Source organism: Rattus norvegicus, chromosome 16 (assembly GCF_021556685.1).
Source record: "Rattus norvegicus strain SHRSP/BbbUtx chromosome 16, alternate assembly SHRSP_T2T, whole genome shotgun sequence".
NCBI classification, from domain to species: domain Eukaryota; kingdom Metazoa; phylum Chordata; class Mammalia; order Rodentia; family Muridae; genus Rattus; species Rattus norvegicus.
Genome location: NC_141549.1, coordinates 38,014,022 through 38,033,237, shown reverse-complemented (window position 1 = coordinate 38,033,237; position 19,216 = coordinate 38,014,022). Strand labels below are relative to the sequence as shown.

Sequence of the window (19,216 nt, the reverse complement as noted above, 5' to 3'; positions counted from 1 at the left end):
TGATCCCATACCTGTTTTTTCATGAAAGTACTAGCCAGGAATATTTAAACATTCTATTTAAATATTGTTATAAACTTCCATTGTTATTTACATATTAAAATCTGTATATATATGAAAAATACATAAATTAATTTCACCTATGTTGGTACAATTATACACTTTTTACAATCCGGCTATCATCCCAGTCCCAGATTTCATACTGTAATATTTAACTGTTGAGACGTTAAGAGGATTTACCAATGAATAAATATGGTGGCTTTGAATACTAAAAATTTATCTTTTGAACTATGGCTTCTGTAAATACATGATTTGGAAATTTTAATAATTAGCTTCACAACAAATAACTCTTGAGGGAGATATCTAGCATTCTGCTATGCAAAACACACGGGTACAATAGGAGTTGTACAAGGAGCTTCAAAGCTTGTGCTTTGGATTTCCTTATTGATGGAATAAAACCTGTTAGTTAAATAGAAACCTGTGTATCCTCCAGTTGGTTTTTATCTTGGTATTTATCCCATCAACAGTTAAAAAACACTAGAACATCATATAAATATTATCAGCACATCTCTGAACCTCAGAGTTCTATCCTGCAGATGCTAGCCACTCGGTTTGTCTTAGGGTTTTACTGCTGTGAACAGACATCGGGAACAAGGCAACTGTTATAAAGGACAACATTTCACTGGGGCTGGCTTACAGGTTCAGAGGTTCAGTCCATTATCATCAAGGCAGGAACATGGCAGCATCCAGGCAGGCATGGTGCAGGAGGAGCTGAGAGTTCTACATCTTCATCTGAAGGCTGCTAGCAGAATACTGGCTCTAGGCAGCTAGGACTGGGGTATCATAGCCCAGCACCATTGTGACACACCTCCTCCAACAAGGCCACACCTCCTTATAGTGCCACTCCCTGGCCCAAGCATATCCAAACCATCATATAATTCATAGTTTTAAAGATTTAAGTCCACAGGTTATTGGCTTTGTTTCTTTGGGACATAGTAGAACAATTCATCATGGTGTGTTGAAGGAGAGTGCTCACGATATGGCATTTAGGGCAGAAAGGAAGAGGAATGCTAGGACTCCAATAGTCCCTTCTTGGGCATGCCATGATGATTATGTCTTATACCCTCATGGTTTTATCATCCTCCAGTAGTACCACAGGCTGTACACCAGTCCTTATTATACCAGCATTTGGGAGACTTTGAAGATTTCATCTAAAACTAAGTTATTTATTTAACTTTTATTGTAAATGGATCAGAAATGTTCAAAAAGTTAAGGAAAATTTTTTATTTTTTTTTTAGCCTTTTGCTATTGCATTGTTCCTTTCACAACCTGTTTTGGTTCAGCTACAGGTCTCAGTGCCCTGTGCTCAGTAGCAGCAGAACAAAATGTCAACTTGACATCTGGCTAGTGACAAGTATATTATGGAACTGATCTGTATAAGTCATTTCCAAGCACCAATTTACATAGTAATTGTTTTAATGTCAGCATATTCAATTTTCAATGACTGGTTTTAGTCACTTCATTTTCTGTTCCAATCTTTCCATGTCAACTGGATTTGATAAAGTAGTGATAACTGGCAATTTGTATTTTCTTTGGCAGGTCTGAAAAACTAGTGTTGACTGCCACGCATGTGTACTTGAGTACAAGGGGGTCATCATTAATTCTTTACCTGTTTACTCATGTATTTATTTGATCATATTAATATTTTAAATAAAACCATGTTATTTGGAAAAATGAAAGCTTTTATGGTAATCCTTTTATGATTATATTGTGAAACAATAGAAGAATGAGTGCATGATCACCATCTATGTGTTTGTATATTCATAGTCAGTATGAAGGCAATTATGGTTAGGTAAGGAATAAAAATATGATGCTGATACTTTCTCAACTTCTAAATTTGAGAAAATATGAGCCTGGTAAGTACTTTAAACACTGTTTTCTTTTGCTTTTAAGGGTCAGGTGTTACTCCCTTTGCAGAACATTTCAGAAGGTCAGGAATACATGCATGCAGTCCAACAGCAAGGCTTTCCTGGAATTACAACTAAGAGAGGCATGATCGGAGAAGTGGGCACGTTTAGATGTATGTGGGCAGCACAGTTTAGAGAGAGGTTACTGATTAGACTCACAAGGGGACATGGAACATCAAAGAAACCAGAGGCAGTACAGAGCCACGAGGAATTTGAGGATGTGGTATCGTTTGTGAGTGGTTGCTGGGAAAGACAGGATGGAAAGGGGAGGGAAGAGCACACAGGAAAGTGTTTACTCCTGAAATCGAAAAGGTGTTTAAAAATGTAAATGTCAATGTAGCTGTTCACTCTATCAAATTTCACAACACAGAATGGAAAAGATATTGGGCACTTGCAACATAAAAAGGGACAGTGAGTTTGTAAAGACTATCCTGGTGACATTGTACTGGAACTGTGAATGGATAGGAAGCTGAGGAAGTCAACCCAAGGTAGACTTTGGAGTTGTGAGCTGAAAGAAATATTGGATCAAGGAAAATAATAATAATGTGGAAGCTCTAGTGCTATCGTGCATGATTAAGCAAAGAAATGAAATGCAATATTATTGAATGTGATTAATATTGAGTTCTATACTGCTTCAGAGAATGTTAAAAATCCTTTCTACTGTGGGTTTCCCAATTTTCTTCTGATTATTATCACTCTCAAACCATAAGGCTAAATAAACCCTTGGTTTTTCAAGTTGTTTTGGTAATTTGTTTTGTCATAGCAATACTAATATATCCATTGACTCTATTTATGCTGATGGTCTGTATATGGATTTAGCGCTATCTACTGGAGCATGGATAATCAATCCATCATGTGCCACATCCCCAGTGAAAATGGACTCTCCCTCCTCAAGCAGCCACAAATATCAATAATAGCTCCAGTTAGTGAAGGTGTTTCCCGAGCCCATTTCCCATCCATACCAAAACGAAGGCAGTCAATGATCATTGAACCCTGTGAAGTCATCTTTATCTGGAAAGTGAAGCATAGCAAAGCCGTGGTAACCTAGTGTGTTTACTGTCTTTCTTTTTGAGATTATACACTAGGACATCATTTCCTCTTTCCCCTTTTATCACCAAACCTTCCCATACACCTTCTTTACACTCTTTCAAATTTATGGCTTCTTCTTCATTTTTTTATTGCATGCTTGTATATGTATGCATACATATATGTTTCAAAAATACAGCTGGCTCAGTTTATATAATTCTACCAAAATTTGTGTTTTCAGGCATCCTCATTGGACAACTGATTGTGTGCTCTTCCCTGGAGAAGACTGCTCCTCCTGCTCATAGCATGCCTTTGATGCCCATTGTTCTTTGTGTAGATTGGAGGCCTTGTAGTCCCCACTCTGACTCCTCCCCTGTGTTGTTCACTTTGGCAAATATTTTGTTGTTCTTTTTCAGCTTATGTTTAGAGAGTCAAGCTTCTGAGAATGTATGGTGCTGCTTCTGACATCACCAGGAGAAACAATATCCCAGCAAGTTCCCTGGCCTGATCCTCTGGCTTATTTTCACTCTCTCTTCTGCAGGGTTCCCTGAGCTTAAGGAACTTGAGTTGTTTTGTAGATGTATTCACTGGGCTTCCATTTTTTTGTTTGATTTTTGAAGTTTTTATATTTTGAAGTTAGTATAATCCCCCCCCCCCTTTTCATCTTTATTAACTTGGGTATTTCTTATTTACATTTCGATTGTTATTTCCTTTCCCGGTTTCCGGGCTAACATCCCCCTAATCCCTCCTCCTCCCCTTTCTCTATGGGTGTTCCCCCTCCCCATCCTCCCCCCATTACTGCCCTCCTCCAACAATCACGTTAACTAGTCTTGGCAGAACCAAGGGCTTCCCCTTGTCTCTTACTAGGCTATTCATTGCAGTTTGTGTCCAGGGTCAGTCCATGTATAGTCTTTGGGTAGTGGCTTAGTCCCTGGAAGTTGGGCTTCCATTTTTAAGAGGATGCCTTCACAGTGCCTTTTACTGTGATTTACTTGTGTGTAGTGAGACAGTTTTATTTGAGTGCTGTCAATATTCTACTTGTCTGTTTGGTTTTGTGGGAGGAACACAGTCCTTATACTTGTTGATAATAATAGAAATTAGGGATTTTAAACATGGAAGTTGTTCTCTTCACAGGAAGACTTCTCACCGTTTTTTGCCTGAGGCTAGGAATAGAGAGTTAATAGCCCGGTGATGGGTACTCTATCTACTGACCAAGCCACACCCAGCTCCTCCAGACCCTTAGGCTTATCTCAGTCATCCTCAGAGCCCTATCATGAGCCTTGTTTTTCCATCAATCTACAGAAACCACATTTATGAAAGAGGGTGCATGTACTGTGCTTAAATATGCCTGAAATGAAAATAACTCACTGCCAGATTGTTGAAGTTTGAACGAAGCCACCTACCAAATCTTCCTAACACTGACTTCTTTGTTGCTTCATGAAGATCAACACTCTACAGGCCATGTAGGTTGCAATGGGGTCCTACACCTTTTGCTTCAATTATATACCTCTTGGCATGTATATTCCTTGAAATTTTGAATTTTCAAATGTTTAGGTGTCATTTTTTTCACTCTTTTGGTTTTCAATTGGAAATAGATTTTTTTCATGCAATATCTTATTTCTTTTTTTTCCAGTTTTTTCATCTTTATTAACTTGAGTATTTCTTATTTACTTTTCGATTGTTATTCCCTTTCCCAGTTTCTGGGCCAACATCCCCGTAACTCCTCCACCTCCCCTTCTATATGGGTGTTCCCCTCCCCATCCTCCCCCCATTACCGCCCTCCCTCCAACAATCACGTTCACTGGGGGTGAATTCAGTCTTGGCAGGACCAAGGGCTTCCCCTTCCACTGGTGCTCTTACTAGGCTATTCATTGCTACTCATGAGGTTGGAGCCCAGGGTCAGTCCATGTATAGTCTTTGGGTAGTGGCTTAGTCAACGGAAGCTCTGGTTGGTTGGCATTGTTGACCACATAAGGTCTCAAGACCCTTCAAGTTCCTTCGGTCCTTTCTAAGATTCCTTCAACGGGGGTCCTGTTCTAAGTTCCGTGGTTTAATGCTGGCATTTGCCTATGTATTTGCTGTATTCTGGCTGTGTCTCTCAGGAGAGATCTACATCCAGTTCCTGTCAGCCTAATCTTCTTTGCTTCATCCATCTTATCTAGTTTGGTGGCTCTTTATATATGGGCAACATGTGGGGCAGGCACTGAATGGGTGTTCCTTCAACCTCTGTTCTAAACTTTGCCTCCCTATTCCCTCCCAAGGGTATTCTTGTTCCCCTTTTAAAGAAGGAGTGAAGCATTCACATTTTGGTCACCTTCTTGAGCTTCATGTGTTCTGTGCATCTAGGGTAATTCCAGCATTTGGGCTAATATCCACTTATCAATGAGTGCATACCACTGATATGTGAATTCTTTGTTTAGCTCTGAACCCCATTTTTAATAGGGTTATTTGTCTCCCTGCAGTCTAACTTCTTGAGTTCTTTGTATATTTTGGATATAAGCCCTCTATCAGTTGTTGGATTGGTAAAGATCTTTTCCCAATCTGCTGGTTGTCATTTTGTCCTAACCACAGTGTCCTTTGCCTTACAGAAGCTTGCAGTTTTATGAGATCCCATTTGTCGATGCTTGATCTTAGAGCATAAGCCATTGGTGTTTTGTTCAGGAAATTTTCTCCAGTGCCCATGTGTTCGAGATTCTTTCCCACTTTTTCTTCTGTTAGTTTGACTGTATCTGGTTTGATGTGGAAGTCCTTGATCCACTTGGACTTAAGCTTTGGACAGGGTGATAAGCATGAATTGATGCTGAACTCCAGTAGAATCATCACCATTTGCTGAAAATGCGATCTTTTTTCCATTGGATGGTTTTGGCACCTTTGTCAAAAATCAAGTGACCATAGGTGTATGGGTTCATTTCTGGGTCTTCAATTCTGTCTGTCTCTGTACCAGTACCATGTCGTTTTTATCACTATTGCTCTGTAATACTGCTTGAGTTCAGGGATAGTGATTCCCCTGGAAGTCCTTTTATTTTTGAGGATCCTTTTAGCTATCCTGGGTTTTTTGTTATTCCAGATGAATTTGCAAATTGTTCTGTCTAGCTCTCTGAAGAATTGGATTGGAATTTTGATGGGGATTGCATTGAATCTGTAGATCACTTTTGGTAAAATGGCCATTTTTACTATATTCATCCTGTCAATCCATGAGCATGGGAGATCTTTCCATCTTCTGAGATCTTCTTCAATTCGTTCTTCAGAGGCTTGAAGTTCTTATCATACAGATCTTTCACTTGCTTGGGTAAAGTCACACCGAGGTATTTTATATTATTTGGGACTATTATGAAGGATTTCGTTTCCTTAATTTCTTTCTCGGCTTGTGTCTCTTTTGTGTAGAGGAAGGCTACTGATTTATTTGAGTTAATTTTATATCCAGTCACGTTGCTGAAGGTGTTTATCAGGTTTTGTAGTTCTCTGGTGGAATTTTTGGGATCACTTAAATATACTATCATATCATCTGCAAATAGTGATATTTTGACCTCTTCTTTTCCAGTCTGTATCCCCTTGATCTCCTTTTGTTGTCTGATTGCTCTGGCTAGAACTTCAAGAACTATATTGAATAAGTAGGGAGAGAGTGGGCAACCTTGTCTAGTTCCTGATTTTAGTGGGATTGCTTCAAGTTTCTGTCCATTTAGTTTAATGTTAGCTACTGGTTTGCTGTATATGGCTTTTACTATGTTTAGGTATGGGCCTTGAATTCCTATTCTTTCTAGGACATTTATCATGAAGGGGTATTGAGTTTTGTCAAATGCTTTCTCACCACCTAATGAAATGATCATGTGGTTTTTATCTTTCAGTTTGTTTATATAGTGGATTATGTTGATGGTTTTCCATATATTAAACCATCCCTGCATGCCTGGGATGAAGCCTACTTGATCATGATGGATGATTGTTTTGATGTGCTCTTGGATTTGGTTTGCCAGAATTCTATTGAGTATTTTTGCCTTGATATTCATAAGGAAAATTGGTCTGAAGTTCTCTTTCTTTGTTAGGTCTTTGTGTGGTTAAGTATAAAAGTAATTGTGGTTTCATAGAAGGGATTCGATAGGGATCCATCTGTTTCAATTTTGAGGAATACTTTAGATAATATTCGTATGAGGTCTTCTACGAAGGTCTGATATAATTCTAGGCTGAACCCATCTGGACTTGGGCTCTTTTTGGTTGGGAGAGTTTTAATGACTACTTGTATTTCTTTATGAGTTATGGGGTTGTTTAAATGGTTTACCTGTTCCTGATTTAACTTTAGTATGTGGTATCCATCTAGGAAATTGTCTATTTCCTCCAGATTTTCAAGTTTTGTTGAATATAGGCTTTTTTAGTAGGATCTGATGATTCTTTGAATTTCCTTTGATTCTGTAGTTATGTCTCCCTTTTCATTTCTGATTTTGTAATTTGGACATACTCTCTGTGTCCTCTCGTTAATCTGGCTTAGGGTTTATCTATCTTGTTGATTTTCTCAAAGAACCAACTTTTGGTTCTGTTCATTCTTTGTATAGTCCTTTTTGTTTCTACTTGGTTGATTTCAGCTCTGAGTTTGATTATTTCCTGCCTTCTCCTCCTACTGGGTGTATTTGCTTCTTTTTGTTCTAGAGCTTTTAGGTGTGCTGTCAAGCTGCTGATATATGCTCTCTCCTGTTTCTTTCTGCAGGCGCTCAGAGCTATGAGTTTTCCTCTTAGCACAGCTTTCATTGTGTCCCATAAGTTTGGGTATGTTGTACCTTCATTTTTATTAAATTCTAAGAAGGCTTTAATTTCTTTCCTTATTTCTTCCTTGACCAGGTTATCATTGAGTAGAGCTTTGTTCAAGTTCCACGTATATGTGGGCGGGCATTCTTCTCTTATTGTTGTTGAAGACCAGCTTTAGCGCGCGGTATTCTGATAGAACACATGGGATTATTTCTATCTTTCTGTATCTATTGAGGCCTGTTTTATGACCAATTATATGGTCAATTTTGGAGAAAGTACAATGCGATGGTGAGAAGAAGGTATATCCTTTTCTTTTAGGATAGAATGTTCTATAAATATCCGTTAAGTCCATTTGGCTCATGACTTCTCTTAGTCTGTCGACATCACTGTTTAATTTCTGTTTCCATGATCTGTCCATTGATGAGAGTGGGGTGTTGAAATCTCCCACTATTATTGTGTGAGGTGCAATGTGTGTTTTGAGCTTTAGTAAGGTTTCTTTTACGTATGTAGGTGCCCTTGTATTTGGGGCATAGATATTTAGGATTGAGAGTTCATCTTGGTGGATTTTTCCTTTGATGAACATGAAGTGTCCTTCCTTATCTTTTTTGATGACTTCCAGTTGAAAATCGATTTTATTCGATATTAGAATGGCTACTCCAGCTTCCTTCTTCAGACCATTTGCTTGGAAAGTTGTTTTCCAGCCTTTTACTGTGAGGTAGTTTCTGTCTTTGTCTCTGAGGTGTGTTTCCTGTAGGCAGCAGAATGCAGGGTCCTCATTGCATATCCAGTTTGTTAATCTATGTCTTTTTATTGCGGAATTTAGACCATTGATGTTGAGAGATATTAAGGAATAGTGATATTGCTTCCTGTTATATTCATATTTGGATGTGAGATTATGTTTGTGTGCTTTTCTTCTCTTTGTTTTGTTGCCACCACAATTAGTTTCTTACTTCTTCTAGGGTGTAGCTTGTCTCCTTATGTTGGGCTTTGCCATTTATTATCCTTTGTAGTGCTGGATTTGTAGAATGATATTATGTAAATTTGGTTTTGTCATGGAATATCTTGGTATTCAATCTATGTTAATTGAGAGTTTTGCAGGATACAGTAACCTGGGCTGGCATTTGTGTTCTCTTAGGGTCTATATGACATCTCTCCAGGATCTTCTGGCTTTTTTATTCTCTGGTGAGAAGTCTGGTGTGATTCTGATAGGTCTGCCTTTATATGTTACTTGAACTTTTTCCTTTACTGCTTTTAACATTCTTTCTTTGTTTTGTGCATTTGGTGTTTTGACTATTATGTGATGGGAGGAATTTCTTTTTTCGTCCAATCTATTTGGGGTTCTGTAGTCTTCTTGTATTTTTATGGGCATTTCTTTCTTTAGGTTAGGGAAATTTTCTATGATTTTTTAAAAGATATTTACTGGTTCTTTGAGCTGGGAGTCTTCACTCTCTTCTATGCCTATTATCCTTTGGTTTGATCTTCTCATTGAGTCCTGGATTTCCTGTATGTTTTGCACCAGTATCTTTTTCTGTTTTACATTTTCTTTGACCATTGTTTCGATGATTTCTATGGAATCTTCTGCTCCTGAGATTCTCTCTTCTATCTCTTGTATTCTGTTGGTGATGCTTGTATCTACGGCTCCTTGTCTCTGCCTTTGGTTTTCTATATCCAGGGTTGTTTGACTTTCTTCAGAGAATTCTTTTGAATTTTAAAATAATCTCTATTTATATTCAACTTCATCATTTCTTTATTACATAACTTATAGTCTTCTGTTAAGATTCTCTAAGACGTTTTTTAACTTAGCTATTTTTAGTTCTTTTCTATAGCTTGTAATTTCCATTTAATCATAAGTATTTTCTATTTGATGTCGTTTTACAACATTCTTTCCTGTTTCATTGGTAACTTTTCTTTATTTTTTATTTTTTTTAGCTTTGCCATTATATTGAAAGTGAGTAGTTCAATCTGTTTTTTCTGTTACATACAACCTCTACTATCTCTTATGGAAAACTTGTATTTCTTGGCTACATGTGCATGTGTGTGTTTCTATTATATCAGTATACATATGAGTATGTATGAGTGTGTATGTGTATGAATTTGCACACACATTCACAACATGTCTAGGTAAGTGTTCTCTTCCACTATTCCTCACCATATTTGTTTTGAGGCAGGTTGTAGGGAGTGGTTCTGATGCCTTGATCAGGAATCTGCATGTGAACACTGAAGACTATTCCCCAATTGGTTCTTGGTTGATCAATAAAGATGTTACTGGCTAATTGCTAAGTGGAAGAGACATCTTGATTCTAGCAGGCAAGTTAACAGACATGAGAGGAGGAAAGTTAATTTTTTCATGCTACTGAAGGAGGGAGAGCCTTGAGCCATGTGAGATTTGGATGGAGTGGCCACTGGCCACTTTCCTGATTGAGCCTGGGGTAGCAGGGAGGATGTAACTAAGCTGAGGGCAGATGTAGGGTGCTCAGCAAAGAGAAGATAACCAGGCAACTCAGTTGAGAGCAGATTTAGAGGTGTTGAGCTAGGACTAGAGGTAACTAAGCAGCTAAGTTGAGGGCGGACTTAACAGTGTTGAGCTGGGAGTGAAAGTAATGGCACATTAGCTTCAGGAGGCCTAGAAGTACCCAATCGTTGAACTAAAAAGGATATTGAAAATAAGCTTGTGTGTGTGTGTGTGTGTGTGTGTGTGTGTGTTTGTATATGTCTTGATCCAAGGGCAGTGGCTGGTAGCATGATCTACCCAGAGCTTAAAGCAGGTTGGTAGAAAGTACATGCTATGGCAGGTTTCTCCCTAAATCTTGACTTGAACCATTCAGCCAGAATGGTTGGCGAAGAAGCCTGAGGGCCCCCTCAACCCACCCTCTTCTCATTACTGGGGATACAAATATATATTTCTCTGTATAGAGTTTGTATGGAATCTGAACTCAGATCCTCATGCTCATGTAGAATGTACTTCACTAATGGACCTTTCTCCTCGTCTCCATGTAGTATGTCTCTCTCTCTCTCTCTCTCTCTCTCTTTCTCTCCCTCTCCCTCTCCCTCTCCTTCTCCCTTTCTCTCCCTCCCCCTGCTGTGTGTGTGTGTGTGTGTACACTATATTTTACTATTTTGATTTTCTGTGTGCTTCTTAGTATGTTAAAATCTAGACATATTAATATCACATTATGAATGCTAATGTTTCTACACACACCAAGTTTATTAGAACTTCTGGTTTAATTCTTAATAATTGACCTGATTATTTTAGAGAAGTCTACTTTTTTCCAATTCTGTACTATGGCCCTTGTGTTGATAACCAGGAGGGGATGCTTGGCTTATTCCCTTTCCAGAACAGGAATAGCTTGCAGTTTCAATAAACCCTCTTTGGCTGCTTGCTTGTTTTTTTATTAATATAATATCTTGGAATCTTGCAATATATATCATTCTACAGATGAAGCTATTACAGTTTTGTCTCTTTTGAAGACAAAAGTTGCATAGCTGTTTATTCTGAGAATTTCATACAATATATTTGTATTGTACTCTTTTCCATCCTCTATCTCTGTCTTTACACAGCATCATTTGTTTTCTCTTGCTAAAAAATACACACATATGGAACAAGCATAAAACAACAACGATGACGACGACGACAACAACAACAACAATTTCAATTGTTCCCAGCATGAGGCCATCTCTGGGTTTATTGATATACTCAGATTTGGGCGTATGTTCTTAATTCAGGACTCTTCCAAGTCTTCTGGTTCTTCACTTCTTTCCTGACAAGTATTGTCTGCAGATATGGCTACATCTTTGTAAAAAACACTGGCTGCCTTCCAGGTGGTTTCCACTACAATCTCTAGTCTTTGTCAGAGTATATTGAGATGTTATAATTTCTGTTTTGTTGCAAAGAAGTTGTTTTCTTTTTTTTCGGAGCTGGGGACTGAACCCAGGGCCTTGCGGTTGCTAGGCAAGCGCTCTACCACTGAGCTAAATCCCCAACCCAGAGACACAAATTATTAGATGGCCTGAGACTCCCTCAAGAGGAGGGATCTTCAGAGGAAGTAGGGGTTGGGGACATACCAAGATCCGAAGGATGACACTGTTTTGGAGGCCAAGGTCTCAGGGAGAGGGTCCAGCAGCTGCTCTGCTCACAGGAAATCTTATCACATTTATGGAAAATGCAACTAGGATTGAAGCAAGCGGCATGCCAGGAGAGTTTCTGCTTTCAGAGTGATGCCCAAGAGCATCAGAGCGCCTGCCTCTCTGCTTGGAGTACAAAGTTTCACCTTCAGCGAGCAGGAAAAGAAAACTGTTAGAAAAACTGAAGCACTGTGTCTCCCAGGGCACAATCCTGACTGGGTGCATGGTCAGAGGCAGGCCAGTGAACTGTTCTCTGGCAGTGTACACTGAACTCTGGCTTGCTGAGCTGGCAGCTGGAAGGATAACAGGCTTGGAGTATAAATATCTCTTTAAAATTTGTTATTTTTTCTTTCCTAACAAAGCTCAACAGGTTTCTTGAATAGATGTTAATTCTCTTCCTCTTTGGGACCATTTTGAGAGCATTAAAACATATTTGTTCTGAAAGTGGTTTTCCTCCGGTTCACTGGGGATCAGGCCAATAAAAATACCCTAAGCTTGCATACCAGAAGTCAATCTTTGGGTGATTTATCTTACTAACACACACATTAGTGCTTGTCACTCAGATGCTTAACGCGCTCTTTGTTATAATAAAATGGCAACTATATATATGTGTATATATATGGAAATATAAATTTATTTTTATCAATATTATGAATTTTAATGCAATTATAAATTGCATTGAGGAAGATTTTTTAAAAAATAAAAACTAACTATAATGATCTATAAATTTTTCAGAAATTTGGAACATTACATTATATATTTAAAAATATTACTGTAAAATGTGAAGAATATTTTTATCTCCATTAAAAAAACTTACCTGTTATTAGTTATTGATGATTCAATTTTGATGCATAATTATGTTAAAAGAGTAGTATGTGCACCCTTTAAAGTTGACTTCATACTAAGTATGTATGTTTTTTCATGGTCTTTAACACACTCATCAATAAAATTTTACCACTGTATTATAACTCATCTGACAACTGTAAAATAACTTAAGATTACATGACTCACTAGTTTATAAATGAAGTCTACCATTTCCTTTAGAATAACAAAGGTTTCTTGGACCCACATTTGTTTTGTAAGTTACAGTCTTTAGCACTGCCTTTTCACATCTGCAAACTTCTGGAGTGAGTAAAATTAAATAGTGAAATTGGAGTTATGGTTGCTATGTTAACATTTATAGAAAAAAATTCAATTTCTTCTCTACATCTTAAAAGCCTTGCTTAGATTTCTCTCTCGGTCCAACCCTCCAGTTCTGCTCTCAGATTTTCAAACCTTAGGATCACAGGCAGGTGCAGCCATGTATGACATCTGTACTCTTCCCTTACGGAATTCAAGATGAGACTCTTTCTCACACTCATACAAACGTTTAGATCTTTTATTGATTCTTTTTGTAAGTTAACTAAAAGCTCAAAATGCAACAGATAGAAGCCTGAAGCTACTAGGCAATTCCTAAAAGGTTTGTTTGTTTGTTTAATTTTTTGGTGTACACAGCTTTCCCACTAACAGGCTGAAACAAAGAGCCCTTCTTGGCTTCATCCCCCTCCCCCCCTCATTTTTTAAATTTTATTTTTCTTGAGTATTTTATGTATTTACATTTTAAATATTTCGGCTTCCCCATCCTACTCCCATACTCTCCCCACTCCCTCTGCTTCTATGAGAATGTTCTCCCTCCCACCTGCCTACTCCCATTTTAACATCCTGGCATTCTTCTACACTGGGGAAGCCTTCACAGGACCAAGGACCTTTATTGATTTTTTTAGTTTAACTTAACGTTTTGAAATGCTCTTAATTGGAATACCATTTGATAAAAATTAAACAAATTTTCCACCTTACACTCTGACAGTATTACACCTGACTAGAGTACAGGAAGAGGCATATTAGTTTATTATGATGCTGAATTTTCTTATGAGCTCACCAAATGAAAGTAATTAATGAACTTCACATGCTCGCCACCATAGGAACATGAAATGAGTGTTGCTGTTACCAGTCATAACGTGCTGAAACTAACTAAAATTGGAAATAAAAATATTATTCTTGTAATTTTTGGCTAGTTATATTGAAATATTTCTGTGAATAAGTTTTGGTATTGAAGAGTCAAACATCACGTTTTAAATATATAATTAAAATAAATATTTCAAGCATATTGACTAAATCTTAAAAAAAGGTGGAAAACATATCTATTATTTCTTAAACTAAAATTAACCCACTAATTTAATTATATAATGGAAGTTTGAATTTAGAGTTAGAGCTAATTTGTTTTTCATATTGTACATTTTATGTAAATGAAAATAAGCAAGGTAAATAGTTTGAGAGGAGCTTAATGAAGCATCATCGTTGGAAACAAATAAACAATAAACAATTAACTAAAAACCCCAAGTAGATTATGCTGCAACTCCTTGGCAGACATGGACTCAGTTATCTTCATCTGTAGTCAGGGGCAGGAAAGAAGAGTGCATCCACAGTATAGCAGGTTAATAAGAGAGGAAAACTGAGCTTTTCAACTTCAGTATATAAACTGAAGAAGTCATGTCTGTTCTATGTAACATCCCTTTCAATAGGGAAGGATGTTTAAGCTATAGAATACTAAAAGGTCAAAAGTTTACCCTAAGTTCTGACTACACTCACAAATTCTTTATTGTGTATAGAAGGAACATACTGAGTTCTTTGTCAGGGTAGGAGAATCCTTTCCTAACAGATGTTCCAATAGGCAAGGCACTGTGTGATGGATACACTTACTCTTTCTGAACCTTGCCAGATATTATTCCAGGACATACCTGAACAGCTGTGACTGCTGGGCATGGCACTGTGAGCATACCATGCTGTCCCATGCTTTCTGATTTGAGCCCCTCTTGCAGGCAGAGACCTGTTGTTGAATTCTGAACTCTGAGCACAATACCTTCATATCTGTAGTTGCCTCATATCAAAGAAGGTTGTGCCATGGAGGCCGAATGTTCCTCATTCTGGAACTCAGGACTAGATATTAACCTTGACTCACACCAGAACTGTTCTTATCAACAGAACTGCAATCTTAAAAGGCACTATTTTAATAAAAATTACTTTTGGGACAATCTCTCAAATGCTTCTGAAATAGTCCAGATGACATGACTGTGATATACTTGTGTGAGATAACTGTAATAGTACCGAAAGCCATCACATGACCCAAGACTTGTACAATGCTCCTGCGTTTTCTCAGGAGATGAGATTTCACAAAGTCTTCTCTCAATACTCCATATTCCATTTATTGACAAAGCCATGAAGCTAAAACTATTCCTATCCAGAGAAACTCCGTTGTATGAAATAAGAGAATAAAAATTGGAAAAGCCATGAAGTAGGGTAAGACAATTGCAATTTAAAAATGTTCTAGATATTCAGCCACCTTACAAGAAACGAACTTAAGTAACAAACACATTCATGGAGATTCATATAAAAATCTGTACTTGTTTTTAAAGCATCAAACGTACTTAACATACCAATCACTCATTTATATGAATCTGATGCTATCTTATACAATTCTCATTATTAGAGGCTTTCATATCTCTTTATTTCATGTATTTCTCTCTCTGGGAAACAAATTGGAGATTACTGAGAAACAGTGTTAAAACTGGCTAGATAGCTCAGCAGGTAAAGGCACTTACAGCCAAGGCTGGCACCAAAGTTAGATCCCTGGGACCCATTTAGTGGAAAGAAAGATGCGAGGTAGCCTTTGCATCCTGCAAGTTATCCTGTGATTTCTACAAGTGCCTAGTGGCATAAGCACACACCATCTCCCATCTCAAACACACACACACACACACACACACACACACACACACACACACACACACTAAAATAATCAACGGAAGAATAAGAAAGTTTTCATGTCTGGCTAATCACAAGTACTGTGGGAGTGAAAAGTGCTTAATAAAAGGCCCTTATGTATCCACCAGTGGGCAAGGACATTTCAAGAGAGCCAACTCCTCTCTTTTTACATTTGATTTTTTTCTCATAAATTAATTATATCATGCTCCAAATCATGTTTATGATAATAATGGTTGGATTTGATTTTGCCAAGGAAGAAGCACTTGCTAACAAATTCTTCAATCCTTCTTAAATATTTAAATATTTATGCAGAAATTTAGCAGCACATTTTTTTCTAGATAGATTAATCTTCCATAATTTATACATGTCTTCCTTATTTTATATTTTGAATTCACGTGGATTTCTTAATTTTTTACTTTCTTAATTGGACATTAGATAAGATGCTCTAAGTACTACAAAACATATATGTGATATGTCAGGTAGGCATCTAAATATGTAAGGCACAATGAATATTCTGGTGGGGAAAACTTAAAATGTGCTCTGTGAAGTCAACCCTTAAGATAGCTACTGAAAGAACATCTGTAACACAACTGCCTTCATATCTTATCAGCACTGTATAAAGTAAAATAAAAACAGAAGATAAAAAGGACAGATTCTAGATAATGATCCAACAGACATGATAAGGAGGTGGGTGGTTAAAACTATACAGATTTTATATAGATTACAGCTTGACGACATATAGATCAATGGCATGGAAAAAGTAGAGAAAGCTTGGATAATACCAAAGCACAGATACTGTAAACTAACTGTCTGAAAAACAGGGAGATGATAAAAAATAAAAAAAATGATTTTAAAAACCTAAAAGAAAAAGATCTCGATGTAATTTAAATACTAGGAAATAAGCACAATTCAAGTTATTGCCCACTGTCTTTTGACTTCATCCGGTTCTAAGACGAGTCTATAATTGCCTGTGACATATCTATTATTTTCTATGATGTAGACACCCAAAGCTGACTGTCAGCTTTGATACTAGTGAGAACTACTGAAATGCGGAAAATAAGGAAGATGGCTATGCAGACTGATATTTCTAAGGTGAATATTCTTCAGTGTAAACAATAGTGTAGACTAACCCTAGCAAACCTCCTAGAACAGAAGCATGACCTAAAGAGGATGACCAGAAGCATACATTCGGTGAGCTTATGAAGAATAAGCTAAACAAAAGACACACAAAAGACCCAAACAACAACAAACAAACAAAATAAAAGAACACCTAAAAAATACCTGCACTATAATATTATCACACAATATTTTTAAAGCCCTGAAAAAAACAGTAAAAGAACAGAACCCTTTCCTTCTGGGACTCTGAAATGGTAGAAAGTTTCTTTTAATTATTTTGTTTCAAAATCACACAAATCTTGCACCCAGTTTTACCACTGAGTCCACATAAACAAAGTGTGCTCAGTTAACTGCAGAATAATTACAGGAAGAACCCTGAAATATGTGCTGCATTGATCTCTAATTCTTTTTTTCTCCCGCACAGACTATTGGACAGTGTTACTGTCAAATCCATCCATTTAAGAAGCACAGAAATCGGAAGCATGGATTTTCATCAGTGTGCACTCTGCGAGGCTTGTGTATTTCTTCAAGTGAGACTCTGACTAAGTCAGGGGAGCAGCAGGGTTCACTCGTTGCCCTTTTCAGAATCAGATATGGACTGAAATCCAGCTAAGCTGTCATTCTGGTCATCGTTAAACACCGCCCCAATATACTGCCTCTGCTAGCATTTGCTTTGACTTTTTATTTGATATCATTTTATTCTATGGCATTTGGCCCTTTTCAGGATCCAGTTTCAGTTTCCTTCCTCAACATTTAGAATAATATCTTGTTGATAATTTCACTTCAGTGGACATAATAAAATTTAAAAACAGTATTGTTTTTACTTTCAGTAGTATGCATCTATTTTTTTAATTCCAAGATTGAGGTTACACTAAAAATATGTTCTGAAAAGAACAGTCTGTCTGCTCCTATTTCTAATCATAACACTTTCCCCTGGAATATTCTTCAGTAGGTTTGAAATTGAGTGGTGGGGAGAAGGGAAATAAAAGAAAATTATTGTCTGAGCATGTTTTGATGCCTATAATACAGCTTAATCATCTTTAATAGAGAAACATTAGATAATATAATTTCTCATATGAAGGAAAAATTTTGGTCAGTGGGAACCACTAAAGGTAGTTGTGGACAACCTCGATATAATTTATATAGATAAAAGGCAGTATATAGACTTTTCTCTTAGGAAAAAATTTATTAGCTCTTCACATTAATCCTCTACTTCAGAATATTAGGAAATATAATTTAACACAGATTCTAATGAGAAAGCCAGTAATTTTTATATTTGCCAAATAAATTAAAGAATTAACAATGGACAGAAAATAAAGCCCCTAATGCATATGATCATATGATAATTTTCTTTTTAAGGGTTAATTATCAAAATGCTGTGTTTTACTTATTTACAACTCTCACTTAATTTGTGGCTCTAATTTCTTTCTTTCTTTTTTTGTGGTTTATCTTACTTTCATTGGTTTTCTCCCTAACTCCCTCCCTCCCTGCCTTCCTGCTCCCCTTCTTCCTTTCTTCCTCCCTCCCTTCTTTCCTTCCTCCATTTCCAACCCCCTCTCTCATACAAGTGTGTGTGAAAGGACATTGAGGTGGGAAGCACCAGTGTAGTTGAATCTAGGCTAAGGTGTTGAAAATCCTATTCACTTCTCAAGTTGTGACATTCTTTTGGCTTTGCTTAAGCTACCAGTAAACCACAAAAGAATCCATGCCCCACCCCCATTAAAATGAAAAATGTATGAATAAGGTAGAGGTCAGGAAAGAGTGGTAGATTACGGAGGATACCATGCAGCATCATTCTTCGTTTAATTCATAATACTTTTAACTATAGTTCAATAAACATAACTCACTGTCATTTGTAAAACCACAAGTAGTTCATAAAGTGACAGGAAATTGAAAAAGGAACTATGACCATGTAATCACTCATTTTAAGTATATATGGGGATAAGTACAACTAGCCTAAGAAAGCAGTCCGTTGAAGGTGCATATCCTTGTTTCTCCAGTGCAGGGGAATGGAGAGTGTTGAGGTGGGAGTGGGTGGGTGGGAGGGGGAGCATCCTCACAGAAACAAGGCATAGAGGTATGGGAGAGGAGGAAACTGGGAAAGGGGATTGTTGGTATTAGGAACTGCTTTCACCTCCAGCTGTGATGTCACTTGTGCATCTGTTGCCATGGCAACAGACTCCCAGCATACCTTTGGTCCAGCTCCCAACTTCACCTGGGAGCAGTTCAAATCAAAAACAGACCTTTTCTGTCCCCTTCTCTTTCTCTCTCTTCTCTTTTCTCTCTTCTCTTTCTCTCTTCTCCCTCTCTCACCATCACTTTTTCTCCTCCATCCCAATAAACCTCTTTCACATGAGATTGCATTTAGCCTGGTGTGGTTTGTTCAGACTAGAGCCGGGATTTCCATCCCAACAGGGATAATTTTGAAATGTTAACAAATGAAATATCGGATA

At 37.5% G+C, this 19,216-nt stretch overlaps 2 protein-coding genes across 2 annotated transcripts in view; both read right to left on the bottom strand.

The window, feature by feature from the left end:
- Positions 1–19,216, bottom strand: part of Erich1 (glutamate-rich 1) — a gene marked incomplete at its 5' end in the record, with an annotated part of 52,793,804 nt that overhangs the window by 45,631,126 nt on the left and 7,143,462 nt on the right.
- Galntl6 (polypeptide N-acetylgalactosaminyltransferase-like 6) overlaps positions 1–19,216 on the bottom strand; it is a 1,235,193-nt gene that overhangs the window by 708,520 nt on the left and 507,457 nt on the right. The gene's annotated exons all lie outside the window — the stretch shown is intronic.